This window comes from Dromiciops gliroides, chromosome 6 (assembly GCF_019393635.1).
Source record: "Dromiciops gliroides isolate mDroGli1 chromosome 6, mDroGli1.pri, whole genome shotgun sequence".
In the NCBI taxonomy this organism is placed as follows: Eukaryota; Metazoa; Chordata; class Mammalia; order Microbiotheria; family Microbiotheriidae; genus Dromiciops; species Dromiciops gliroides.
The window spans coordinates 238,452,090-238,460,556 of NC_057866.1; positions in this window are offsets into that span (position 1 = coordinate 238,452,090).

Sequence of the window (8,467 nt, forward strand, 5' to 3'; positions counted from 1 at the left end):
ACAGCTCTTTGAGGTAAGTGCTGTAATTATCTGAATTTTAAAAATGAGGAAACTAAGACTGAGAAGTTAAATGACTTGCCCAGGGCCATGCATTAAGCATCTGAGGCAAAATTCAAACTCATTATCCTGATGCCAAATCCAGCACTCTATTAAACCATGCTTGCATGCATCTTGATAGGATATGCTCTCTCTGTCTCTGTCTCTGTCTGTCTGTCTCTCTCTCTCACACACACACATACACACACAATCTCCAATTCTTATGGATCGCAGGATTCTGAATGCTGGGAATCTGGGGCGATACAGCAGAATAAAGTCTGGTGTCCATTAGATTAAGATGTAAAGTGTTGGGAAACAGCTCTGAGATATATCTATAAGCATCTGCCTACTGCCTGCAAATTTTGACACAGCATGCCTACTTTTTATGGAAACAGATTTAGTAGCTATCAAGTATCAATTTTGTAAGAAATTTCTTTGAAAACTGCAGATACTTATTGGCAAAAGAAGAAAGATTCAATCCCAGTGTATTGCTTAATAACATTAATTACGTGAGTGTTGAGATAAAGAAATATCTTAGCCATTTTTATTGCAGTAAAATGGAAATGGACTTAAACCAAAAAAAAATTACATTCTAATTATTTGTTGATTTTTATAAGTCTAAAATATATCCCAGGAAAGCCTGTAGTGATGGTGTCTTTATCTAAATGAATCTCTCAAATGTAATAAGTGAGTTTTGTCTAACTAACTGTTAACAGGAATACACAAATGGTACCAATTCTCTTCAATCTTTTCCTGGAAAAAAAGCTACTGATGCTTTGTTGTCCAATGTAAGGATGAGGGGCATTAATAATAGATATTATCTATTTTTTCTCTTTACTCTTAGAATATATTCACTATTTTTTTTTTAGTGAGGCAATTGGGGTTAAGTGACTTGCCCAGGGTCACACAGCTAGTAAATGTTAAGTGTCTGAGGCCAGATTTGAACTCAGGTACTCCTGACTCCAGGGCCGATGCTCTATCCACTGTGCCATCTAGCTGCCCCAAATATATTCACTATTAACTTGTATATAACATACAAATTGCCCTCCATGCTCTCTTGTGATTTGACTTACCTTCACAGAATATCCTGTTCATGTATAATCTAGATCAGTGTGGTCTTCCTCAGATGACAAAAACTTACATCACAAGATCAGTCTCTATATAATGCTTGCTCTCTGCAGTCCCCAGCATAGTATTATGTGTGAATGCAGTGTTGTGTAATAGGAAGATTCCTGGAATTTGTAACGATTGGAATGACGCCACCTGCTGGATACTTACTGTAGGAAAGCTCCGCCATGAGGAGAAGGCGCCTGGGGGCAAGATATGTAGCTTTTCTTTGGCGACAGGAAGTGAAGTTTGCTTGTGGGAGGAAGAGGGGGCGAGGCTGGCACTCTGGCTCTTTTTCGTGAGGACTCTGGTGGAGAGTGAAGCTAAAGATGCGCTCTCCCTTTGATAGATAGATGAATCTAGGTCTTTCTCTTTCTCTTCACCAAATTCTTATTCTTCTTAATAAATGCTTAAGTCTAATTCTTGTTAAAGCTTATAATTTATTGGCTCATTAGATATTTTAGAAAGACTAGCTAGAATTTTAGCCCCTTACAACTTGAATAGCTCTACTTTTGACTTTTACTAGTTTTATTACAGAATCTCTCCAAACCTCACTTTCCTCATTTGTAAATGGGAAATAACCATAAAGATTTTCATAGTAAATTGTCATAATCAGGGATAACTTAGCTTCCACATTTGGATACCAACATTACTGTCCTGGATGTTCTTTTTAAGGAAGTAAAAAAGGTACTAAAGAAAAAATATAGAAAATGCATTGGAAATAGACATGAAATTTCTTTACTGGAGGCAGTTCAACTTTGAGGATATCAGGGAACAGATTCTCAGGATATCTGAAATCTGAAGATTTGCCAAAATTTGACAAAAAAGATCAGACCTTATTATTACCAAGAAAAGAGACCAGGAGAATAGCAATAACTATGGACATATACTCCTACTTTCTCATTTCTAAAAAATTTTTATGAGACTGGCCTTCAAGGGATTCTTTCATCAGATTATGAGAAACAAGCATGTTTTTTCAGACTATTCTATAGCAGATCAGATCTTTACAAGTCATATTTTGCTGAAAAGTTTGGAGACTGCAAGAGCCCAATAGGCTCAATACTTGTTGAATAGAGCAAAATACTAATCCCAAAGCCCATGCCCTGGCAGGGTAGCTGATGTGTACATGTTAAAATTATAATACATTTTTTTCAAAGATAAAACAGATTTTGTTTCTCATTCTTTTCTTGCTAACCATATGTGAATAATGAGTTTGCCTGTCAAATTGCCCAATTTGCTTTTGGATGCTTTTGGGTGCAAACAGATTTTCTTTTCCTTTTTGGACTATGATATTCCAACTTTTTTTCTAGTAAACTAAAGAATTGGCTTATTTATTTCAGATCGATTTTTCCTATGAAAGTGAATTTCATTCTCCTGGCTTCTGGTTGTTTGATGGTGAACTTTTGAGTTGATATTTCTTGGTGAGTGAAAGTTTCTGCCTGCCAAAGTGGTGTGGACTTGATCAATATGAACTTTGCCCTCTGCTTTTAATATTTTAAGGGTAGTTTACCTGCATGATTTCCTGAAGTGTGGTAATGAAGCTTTTTCATCCATTATGCATCTCTGGAAGATGTGTAATGTTTATATAATCTCTTTGTATTCTAACTTCAGGGTCAACTTCTTTGACTTAATGTTCGCATGCATGTTTTTCTTTTGATTTTGATCAAGTGACTTTTTTCCTCTTCTGCTTTTTTTTTCTTTTCCAAGTCTGCATTTTCAAATAATCTATAATTTCAAAGACTTTTATCAACTCTTCTTTGACTTTCTAACTTCAAGAAAACTCTGATTTCTCTTCTAATCTCCCTTATAACTTTATTGTCAAATTCTTTTCTTACTCTTTTGAAATAGACTTACTTGTAGTTGTTGCATTATTTGTATGAGAGTGACTGAATTTATTATGTTCTATTTCCTTATTCTTTACCTCCAAATATTCGTTCATTGTATTGATTCCTTTTGTGTTTTGTTTACTAATTTCTTCTTCATCAGCCACGCTGCATTGGATATACTTTACTGAACAGAGATTTTGAGTTTCTGAGGGTCCACAGAAGACAGCTAAATGCAGATTTTTGCAGATGGGGCAATGAATGAATAATGCTATCAATGACACAATGAGCCTAGAATGTTACCCTCTTTTACTTTTTCCCATATTTCTTTTGTTGGGAGATGTATCCTTTCTCTTATGCTTGTTGTTTTCATTATTTTTTGAGGGTCACTTCTTGACATTTTGAAATGGTTGCAAGAATAGCAAGGACCAAGGTACAACTTATTACTGATCTTTCTAGAAGATCCCTCAACATCTTCTTCTCATATATTGCAGTGGTCTAAGGTACTATCTTTTGGTAGAGGCATTTCATGGCCAATTATGCAAGTATACTAAAATGGTAGATACATAATGGTTTTCTCAGTCTTCTGAGTAATTCTCCCCAGTTCCTAATCAAATTCTGATTAAATGATTTGAAGTAAACATATAGAGGTTGTTTCAGTGTTCTGAATATTATATCCCAGTTGCCAACAGCCAGATTAATGAAGAATTCAGTACCTTGCTATTTTGGGGCAATGTCTTTTCCATGCTAAGTAAATGTGAGGGAAATTATATGATACCACAGATCAGTGATTAAATGAAAATAATAATGGAGAACTTGTTGAATTCCTTTAAAATAAATCAGTTTAATAAATATTTAAATTTTATGCTTTTATTTGCATTGATCATCCAAGCTGATAGTGATTTATTCCTCAATTTTGGATATATTTTTTAAAATTTGTTCTACCTTATACTTTCATTATCATTTGTCTTGCGTACTTATCTTTTTTTTCCCTAAACACAATTCTTTTCATATTGGCTAGGTGCCCAATAAATATTCATTAAATTAATGAATATATAATTTCAAATAGAAAATCAGATTTCTAATAACACCTAATTTGTAATGATATGTGTTGTCATAACTAGATTTTTTTCTTTCTTATTTCTCTCTTAGATATGGTTTGATTAGGGATTTAGCATCTGTAACCTAAAATTTTTAGAACTTGGAAAATTGCCTTTGTTCAATTCTTTGTTGCCAGTATTTTAAAATTATTTTATAATATGCAGAATATGATATCTTCATTTTTCCTAAGAATAAAGCACATTACTACTTGAAATACTTTATCATCTGTACTAAATAAATTCTTTAAAATATTTCTTAAGATGAATAAACAATTGCATATTATTTAATACAAAGCATTTGACTTCATGGACATATGTCCAAGTGCTATTTCTGGAATTAATTTAGATAAAACCTTGGCATTCTGCTTCATTCTGTTCAATTATGTTTCTCTTAATTTTCAATGGTCTTTATTCTCTATTTACTTTAGGGTTGAAATCCTTGTAACTTTTATGGGAAAATACCTTTTAATTCTGCAAATTTTATTTATGGAACAATGAATACATTTCTTCTCAAGTATCTCCAGGAGAAATTATTTATAATCTCAACTGTAACACTTTCATGAATTATTAATACGGTGATAGTTTTTGCTAATAGGGGCATATCCTACATCCCATATGAAAATTTTTTATGTTGGTTTGGAAGTAGATTTCCAAATGAAGTTTTATAAAGATCTTTGTTGCTATTTTGTTTAGCATTTTTATCAACCACTTGGGTGGTTCATTAACCATCAGTGAGAAGGAAGAGTCTTGATTCCATGCCCTGTGACTATAAGTAGAGGGAATTAGGAGGTGGAGAGATCTTTAGCTTGGAGAAGAGAAGATTGTGGGTGAAGTGGTAATCACTGACTTTATGTATTTGAAGGGTCATCATGTGGAAAAGGGATTGGAGTTAACTGAATCATAGATTGAGAGCTGGAAGGGACTTCAAAAGTTGTCTATCAGGGCGGCTAGGTAGATAAAGCACCTGTTCTGGAGTCAGGAGGACCTGAGTGCAAATTCGGCCTCAGACCCTTGACACTTACTAGCCGTGTGACCCTGGGCAAGTCACTTAACCCCCATTGCCCCGCAAAAAAAAAAAAAAGTTGTCTATCCCATCTTTCTCATTTAAAGATAAGAAAATTGAGACATAAGGAAATTGGGATTTACCCAGTATCACATAGGTAGTAACCATCCTCTGACCACAGAGAGAAGAAGGATGAGGAATAATGAATGGAGGAGACAAACTTAGACTTCATGTGGGGGGAGAGACCTCTCTAATAATTAGAGTAAATTTAGAATAGGCTGCCTTAGGGGATATTAGGTTCCCCTTTCTTGGAGGCCTTCAAATAATGACTGGATGACCACTTAGAGGTTTTATTATAATGGGGATAATTTTTCTGGCATGGGTTTGACTAGATGGCCCCTGAAATCTTTTCTCTGACTCTTGAAATTTTTGGATCCTGGTTCTGACAAGTTTCTATCAGCTCATGGTGCCGCCTCTTCAGTGGGATATTTCCTAATCCTTCCAGTTGTTAATGCTCATTCTCCCCACATTATTTTTCATTTGCTTATTGGTCTACTCATTTTAATCCCCTAGTAGTATTTAGGTTCCTTGAGGGTAGGGATTTCATTTTATCTTTCTTTGCTTAGAGCCTAACATGGTATATTAAATATAATAGGTACTTAAATGCTTGTTGAATTAAGGAAAGGCTTGATTGGAGCTGTGGGTTGGATAGATTACTCAGGCAGCAGTATGAAAAAATATATTAGAGAATGGATAGATGAGAGACCAGAAGACAATTTTTGGGGATGTTATAGTAGCCTAATGAGAAGAAATGACAAACTGAACAAAGGTTAAAGTGGAAATAAAGGATATGAAAAATACATTGAAAATATAGGATGTGTAGGTAGGTGGAAGGTAGAGACAAAGAAGGTAGGATTTACAGTTTAAAGGGAATTTAGGGATCATCTTGTTTAATCCCCCATTTTATAAATAAGGAAGCCGAAGCCATGAGAGAATATAGCTTGCCCCAAGGTCTCATTGGTAGTAAATGATAGAGCTGAAATTCAAACCTAAGTCCTAAACCTAAGTCAAATTTTCTCTCAATCACACTATGTTAATTAATCATAAGACTTTGAAAATAGAAGATTAGATAGTGGTACTAGCAAGAGAAACATAGAAGTTAGGAAGCAGGTTGTTTTATGAGTTTCTTTTTGGATATATTGATTTTGAAGTGTTTGTGAATCATTTAGATGGAGAGATCCATATGGAAATTCAGTAGGTTTTCATAGAGGTGAATGGTGGAATTAGGTGGATTTGAGGCTTTTCTATAAGGACTGAGAATTGATGAGATAGATGACATCACTAAAGGAGACTGTATAGGGAAGAAAGACCAAATGTAGAAACTCAGGAGATTCCCATATCTTAAAGGCAAGAGAAGAATGAGAGGGCAGCAAAAGAGAGCAAGGAGCCATTTTGAAGGATAGGAGAACTGTACTCTCTGGAATTTTCCCTTCCACATCATGGATGATGGGATCACAGTGCCCCCGTGATCTGGAAAATCTATGTAAAAATTTTTAGCCCCTCTCTTCATGCCAGAAAAGATGAAATTGTGTATATTTATGGTATTAAAAGATAAAATATGTTGACATTATATAATGCTATTCATATATTTTATGCAATCCAGAGTTTCTATGTTGTCTTCTGGCCTTCACGTGTTTATGGCTTCCACAAAATTCCCCCCAAATTTCCATTTAATTTCTTATGCTGACCTGTGACATGTCAAAACTGTGATGAGGAAAGTCACATTGTGGAAGGAACAACTATAGTTTAGCCCAAACCAAGGGAGTAAAAGTTATAAGCAGGCAGTGACAAATTTATCAGAAAGGTCAAGGAAGATTAGGACAGAAAATAAGGCATTGTATTTGTGATATGGTGATATTAATGCCATTGAAGAAAGCTAAGTTCAGTAGAGTGGTAGGGATGGAATAAATACAGATGGCAAAGGGTAGAAGAGCAAATGGGAAGGGAAGATGAGAGTGGAGGCTGGGCAGCGAAGAGGAGAGAGGAGGAATGGTAAGATCAGAGAAAGAATTTTTTTTTTTGTAAACCTAGAAGAGCTAAACATAGTTGTACACATTCTTAAGGAAAGAGAAAAATCTTCACCTGAAAAATGAGGGGGTTTAACTGGGTTGATGACTTTTAGCTATAACTCCTATGATTTTAAATATTCTTCCTAGCTAATCTCTCCTGGTTTCTTTTCCCCTTGGGACTGCTGTCTAAAGGGAATAAAAAATTACAGTGCTTATATCTATAGCTTGTCACATAGCCTTCATAGCAATCACCCTTTCTTTGACTTTTAAATTGGAGGGACCAAGGAAGGGGATTTAGAGGCTGCAGGATATCATGTGATCAAGTATATTTTCAGCTCCAGTACACACTTTCTTTGATATACTGTTTAGAACCTACAACAATTTTTTGGGATAAGTTTCCACTGAAGGCCACCATATTTGGTTTCACTTGTATAGCCATTAATCACTTCTTGAGATTTGATAGCTTTTATTTGTGCTTTATGATACTGGCTTAACCCAGTTGCCATAGGTCCTTGAAGAAGCTTATTAACAACTTAGCATATGAGCTTCTCTTTTAGCTGTGTTCTTCCAGACCTGCAAAATATGACATAATTCAGCTAAGGAAAACCATAACCCCTTTACAGCTTAAATTTGAACCCGAGTTACTAAATATTTTTGTGGTACCCGTGTATTCCACGCTAGATTTTAGAATTAAAATGAAAAACAATTTTAGTGTACTGGTTGGAATTATGAATAATACATTTTAAAATAAAGTATAGAATGTTAATAACCTGAACAGGGAAAGTTCGTTAATAGATAATAGTCTGAATAGCCAAATATGCGCTCTATTGAGAGTGGCATCAAAGGATGGATTTGAGAAGGGTGTGGTTGTTTTCTATACTGACAAGTGCTATACCTTCCAAAATATTCTGGTTTTTTTTGAACATAACTTTTTATGGATCTTTTATTTGGGAATTTAGACAAACTCTTTTGCTTATTCAAAAGAAATTCTTGACATTTTCATACTTAACCACTTCTTTGGAGTCCCATAATTCTTCTCTCAAGGACATAGTATCCACTAAATTCATGTATACTTGATTTTGATGAAGTCTGTTTTCACTGTGTTTATGCTATACATATACTCTATGTCTTCATCTATTTAGATTGAAGAGTACCATTCTTTAAATTTACCATTATATGGAAACTCCCCAACACCTTTAGCATTTTAGTTGTCCTTCTTTAAACTTTTTTTTTTTTTTGCTCCCTGGCACATCTTTATGCTAATGATTCTCAAACTTTCTTAAGCAGCCTTAATCTGTCTGCTTATCTCCAGTCTTAACTTTCTAAGCA